Source organism: Miscanthus floridulus, chromosome 18 (genome assembly GCF_019320115.1).
Source record: "Miscanthus floridulus cultivar M001 chromosome 18, ASM1932011v1, whole genome shotgun sequence".
Taxonomy (NCBI): domain Eukaryota; kingdom Viridiplantae; phylum Streptophyta; class Magnoliopsida; order Poales; family Poaceae; genus Miscanthus; species Miscanthus floridulus.
In genome coordinates this window covers 104,840,255-104,846,979 of record NC_089597.1, presented here as the reverse complement: position 1 = coordinate 104,846,979, position 6,725 = coordinate 104,840,255, and positions in this window count along the sequence as shown.

Here is a 6,725-nt window from a genome sequence, read left to right as displayed (position 1 = left end):
ACGTTGCTTACATCCACGGCCGACCTCCTCTTCTCCACGCCGGATCCATCCGCCACCAGATCTGGACCTGTCGTGGAAGGATCTGGACCGACCACCACCTCGCGCGCCGCCGTCGGGCGCCATCACCCGAGAAGGACCCCCGCCGACGGATCTGGACACATCGAGGAGTGAAAGGACCTAGGATGCCGCCTAGAGGGGGGTGAATAGGCATTTCTGAAAAATCAACACTTTTAAAAGCGGAAACGATTAGTAAAAGGAGTTTCCAAAATGGAAACTCCAAATCAGAATAATACCACCCCTCACAAGTTAGCCACAAAGTATATAAAGATACTAGATAAACCTAGGGAGCCAAATAGCTACAACCAAAGAGTTAAATCAAAATGCACTAGTCAGTTAATGTCGGAAGTCCCGATGTTTGGGTCGGAAGTTCCGACGTGTCAGAAGTCCCGACAGTTTGGGTCAGAACTTCCGACGCAAACTATCAGCACTTCCGACCCCTACGGGAAATGAACTGCAAGTGCTAAAATGAACTTTGTGATGCCGATAACTTACAAACCCACTTCCTAGTGGTAAGGTAAGGTGTTGGGTCACTCTCTTGACGTTGATAAGCCACCACTCCATAAATCGAGGCCCAAACCCTAATGAATAGCTAGAGAGAGGAAGACAACCAAATGCATGTAATTTCGAGTAAATCACAACAACAACAAGCACGCGGGAGACAAGAATTTATCCCAAGGTTCGGCAGCCCCACAAAGGAGCTCCTACGTCCTCGTTGTTGAGGTGACCACTTAGGTCGGAGTCTTTTCCACCTCCTTTCCTCACTCAAGGATACCACAAAGGTCACTTGAGTTTCTTCACTAGAAAACAAGGGTAATACAAACTTCCCAAGGCTCTTCCACAAGATGGAAGCGCTTGGGCGATGCCTAGCCGGCTAGGGGAAAATCCCCAAGAGTAACAAATGCAAATCAAACCGGCTTGACGAAGAAATCAAGTGCTCAAGCTTGCTCAAAGTGTTTTTCTCACTCAATCCACTCTCCAATCACTCAAACCCTTTGGGAATCAAAGTTGGAAGTAAAGGAGTGAAGAGAGGGGAGCCTAGAATGCTTGGGGGCTGTTTTGGCCGAGTGTTTGACACAATGAAATGAGTGGGCAACGGTTAGAATGGAGGAGACGGGTATTTATACCCCAAGGCAAAATCTAACCGTTCAGATCTACGCCGGGAGTTCCGACTCAGATCTCGGGACTTCCGACGTATGAAGAAAACACTGTTCATACGAGGTCAAAGTCCACTCGAGACAGCCAACGTCGGAACTTCCGACGAACGTCGGGACTTTCGACGGTCGGAACTTCCGACGAACGTCGGGACTTCCGACGTGCACAGTCAGCAGGTCAGTAGAACCATCGATGCCGGGACTCCCGGCTTGGGTCGGGACTTCCGACTGTCGGGAGTTCCGACTCATGTCGGGACTTCCGACGTCCACAGTCACAGCGCAGGCAGTGACTGGGAGTCAGCACTTCCGGCAAGAGTCATGACTTCCGACTGTCGGGAGTTCCGGCTTACGTCGGGACTTCCGACACCGACAGTCACAGAAAAGTATTCTATGTGCTCGTGAAGTGCTAGAGTGTCTCTCTTTTGATTTTATTATTATGCTTGAGCACTCTATCTTCCTCAGACCACCTAAACTTGCATCCCTCTTAATAGTACGGCATACCTATTAACTCAAGATCAAAAGAAAAACAAAATTAAACCTTTTGAGTTGATCTTCTTTAAATTGATGCCGTGTCTTTCAATCTTCATCAGGTGAGGGTGCCAACATGTCAATATTGATCTTGTCACTTGAGCATAGCCATCTTGAGCACGTGACTTGATTCCATTCATCAAATATGAATAACTCCAAAATGTATCAAGTCACTTCCATCAAACATTCCAATAGTGATTTGATCCTCCACATAAACATGGCCATCATAGCTTGATTAGTACCTCAACTAAATGCAAGTACTTCCTTCTTCACCCTAGCTAGGTTCTTCGGCCGCCAAGCCGTCGCTTGCCCTTCACCCTTGCTTAGTACCTCGAAGCCTTTCCTTGCTATCTTCACCATCTCAAGCCATCAAGTCACATCTTGTGTTGAATCATCCATTCATGTATTGTCATCTTTTTCATTTCAATTTAGCAAGCTTCACTTAAGAGACCATTCCATATGCAATCCCTCATGTCTCATTAATTAATCCTAACGAGCTTGCTTTCACATAGTACATGGAATCCCACAATAGATAAGCCTTTGTATGAGTTTCATTTGTATTGTTGTCTTGTGCTTGAACTAGATTGTTTATACAACAACACATCATTTTGGCTTTTCATTAAGTATCTGTGAGATAACCTATTACCCGTTCACACTTAGCAAATGGGTTAGATCTTTAATCATGTTGTCATTCAATCATCCAAAACCCACTAAAGGGCTAGATGCACTTTCAATCTCCCCCTTTTTGGTGATTGATGACAACTTGATTAAAGCTTACAAAATGATATAAACATTTAAACTGTTGGGTTCAATGATTTATGAGAGGCTCCCCCTTAATATGTGCTTATGATTAGAATTCACAAAATGACCTCAAATGTCAATTGCACATACTAAAACATATAGGAGACTCCCCCTAAATCATTGCATCCGTGTGGTGCATGTGTGTGTGACAAAGTAAAATCGTGATGCATATGACAAGATATATCACACAAGAATAAATATAAAGGCATCACATCAAGTATTTTCATTCTAGCATGTAGAGTCCTTATGAAAATAAATATAACACATGTATGTCACACATAGCACTCATTACACAAATTTCTCAAGTCATATCTCTCCTCTTGTCATAGCTACTCTCCCCTTTCATAGCTAGACACAAGGTTGCACTCTTGAAGCTTTAAACATATCTCTCCCCCTTAAGCTTTCATCTCTCTCCTCCTTAAGCTTTAATCATATCTCTCCCCCTTTGTCATCTATCGCCAAAAAGGGTCACACAAAGCACAAAGGGTGCTTAAAGTTTAAACTTTGTACCAATCTCTCCCCCTTTGTATTAAACTCTCCCCCTTTGTCATATAGTGGGTCATATTACTTGTCACTCCCCCTTTGTCATCTTAAAGAGGTTGTACTTGTCACTTGTTAGCAATTCAAAATAGATCAAGTACATGGGTTTACTAGCTCATGAACAAACTCATACACTAACCACTAGATCATATAATCATTCAGGCAATAGTGGTAGTCTATGAATCTAAAAATTTTCATTTGTAGTGCATGATCCTATATGCATGTACTATATGCACTAACCGCATACTAGTAAGAGATGAAAAATGATCATGCACAATACAATGATACCTTTGCTATGTTGGAGAGGAAGATAGTCATATAGATTTCAATTCATTTCTCCAATAGCACCATGAAGTCCAATTATAAGCTTGGTGAAGACCAATAGATACCAATTCTTTGAATTCCTATTCTTCACCCATATGAATTGAGAATCACTAATGGTCAAGTGCACTTTTCTTGTTGTGGTTGGCTTGCTTCTTCTTTGATCATTGCTTGCTTGAGAGAACTGAAAGATGCACCACTTGTAATACCACTTGAAATTTCATGATACCACTTGAAATTTTATGACTTGTTCTCTTTTAGGTGTTGCTTGCTTTTTAGACCAATCTCTTGATTTTCTTCAACCAAGTACCTCAAATGTCCCTTTAGATTACCACTTAGATTTTAGCCATCCAAGCCTAGAGCGAAGTGACCTCTCTCTAAAGAACCATCCTTGATACTCACTTGAAATAACTTGAAAGAAAATCACTTGATCCACTTGAAAGATTTTGTTTGATTGATCCATATTGTTGGACTTAATTTGATGAATAACTTTAAATCATTCTTTAAGTCCTTTTCTTTCTACTTGTTTAAGTCCTTTTCTTTCTATCAAAAGATCTCCAATTATCACTAGAATTTAAACTCCATCTTCATCTTGATCTTGGTCTTGATCTCTAGCTTGAGTACCAAATGTGTACTAGATACACTCTTCAAATAAATTGTCTTGTACTCGTCATTTGTCATGCTTCTATCTCAAACCAAAACCAAAACATAGGTACCTCAATCACTTATAGATATGATTCTAATTTGCGGACCTTTGAATCTAAGCGACTTTTGATCAATCCGATAATTGTCACTTTCCTGGCAGATTCTGTACTCTTCAAAGAATAAATCATATCTCCCAAAGTACATATCCAAAAACCACGAAATTTGGGGAAGATGTGACACACTAAGTCTTCTAGTAGCTGTAAAAATTTGAGCTTCTTTGGACTTCTATATTGCTACTAGATTTCATATCTTTCCACACAGGTACATGCTGAAAACTGCTGCACTATAGCTGACAAGATCTACTCTAAATCCGAAGTATCACTTATCCAAATCTCATGAAATTTGCACAGCAACTAATACCATAAGTGTAGAGCATGCAGACCAAATTTCAAGCCAATACAAATAGATTTGATTACTCAAACATGTCTATGATCACTGCTAGCTTAGATTTTCAATATTGGACAGATTTCAATAATTGAGCCATTTTTCTCCAAATTGAACCAAACTTAAAATCAACTTGTTTGAATACTCTCAAAAGACATATGTCCATTCAAACCACTTACTAGAAGAAATCTTATGAACATATCCAATCAAACCAACTTCAAACTTGATTACTTAAGCATTTAATCCATTCAAACATCTCATAGCAAGCAATATATGCATATATATCCAATTCAATTAACTCATATGCACCCAAATAAACTTTGATCAACAAGAGATATACCTTGATAGCTTATGATCATCTTTGCAAGCTTCAACTCTACTTATTTGCATGCCTTCAAATATATCAATAAATTCCCACAACTTGAATATGACACTTGTATGTTGATAGCATATGGACTTCACTCAATTTTGACTTGGCATTAGGATAGAATTGCACTAGGCTTCAATACTTGACTCAACATAAGATGAATAATAATAATTCCATTGAATCAAGTCTCCAATGCCATGGTACCTACAAACGATCATCCACTTTTCGATGGTACCCAAACTAGTTTGGGCCCTCCCATGTTAGACGCAACATACTTAGGCATAGCCTTAGTATGAATAGCGGAATATTTTTACAATACTAACCAATAGGGTACCATAACAAACCTTCCTAGGCATAATATTTGCATCAATTGAAATAGGCTTAGGATTCTCACTTAGGGGACATAAATTAGCCAAGAATTGATTTTCTCTTTTTCGAATATTTGGCAAATTTATGATTTTCAAAACTTGAGAGAAATTTTAGTGGGACATAGGGATATTTATAGACTTGAGAGAACCATGTCACATGTGATTAGGAAAATAATCAACCAAGGGTAGCAACAATCACAATATGACATGACTAGGTCACAAAGACCCAAAAACCACAAGATTTTCAAAAACCACACCACCTACACATGCTAGTTAGGGATTTTGTAAAACATCTGTCCTATATCACACAAATGCACACACTAGCATATAAAGGGCCTTAGATGCACTTACAATGCACGTATGTAAATACATACCTTTGCCTTGAGCCAACAATATCACCATTGAGATAATACATGGCATGACAACATCATGTTGACCTCACTTGTCAAATAATCATACCATATATGAAATCAATTTTCATCCAAAGGACTACAAATAATGCTAGATAAATTTGTTAGTCCACAATATCACCACTGAGATAATACATGGCATTACAACATCATGTTGACCTCACTTGTCAAATAATCATACCATATATGAAATCAATTTTCATCTAAAGGACTACAAATAATGCTAGATAAATTTATTAGTCCACAATGGTGCAAAATAGAAACTGAGCTCCTCCTAAATAAGTATCACAAGTAATTTGAATGACTTTCAACAAGCACTTTATTCTTTTAAGAATTTGGGAGTCAATTTTCTATTTTGACCAACACAAAGTAATTTGCCATATTTAAATTTCGTTGAGACATACTCACAACCCACTTAGGTTTGATAGATCACAAGCTTCTGAGCAAATTAAGGATATATGAAATCATATGGATCAAACCTCAATTGCATCCCAATTAGTGCTCTGGTTCCTGCCATACCAGACACGTTCGGCAGACATACCGGACACGTTCGGCATGTGAAGAACATAAACACTTTTCCTTTCTACGCTGGCCATACCGGACACGTCCGGTAGGTGCAGGACAGAAACAATTGAAGCGCTGCTTGTGATTCTTCGTTTTAGCTCTAGTACTTCTTGTATGCCTGCATCTGAACAATTGCATTGCTCTACTAGAGAGCCATTAAAAGCATCACATGGCAAACATGATAATTATTAAATGAAACTAATTAGCCACTTCCAATTATTTCATAAATATACTTATTTGTGAGCCATTTAGCACTAAACACAAAGTGGCTATCCTATAAGATTTTTAGGTACTTGTTACCAATGGTAGAGATGAAGTAAATGATATGGTCATTGATTTATCTTTGGGTCTACCATATATGAGATTATGATAAAAATTGATTGATAGATTGAGTGAATATTTTCAATTTGCTTGCTCAACCACCCCGAAGCTTCCATCTCATCACCAAGTACCTACATCATTAACCTAAGCACACTTTGGTACCCAACTCTTGTTGGGTCCTTTTGGGTTAGTCAACAAGTGCTTA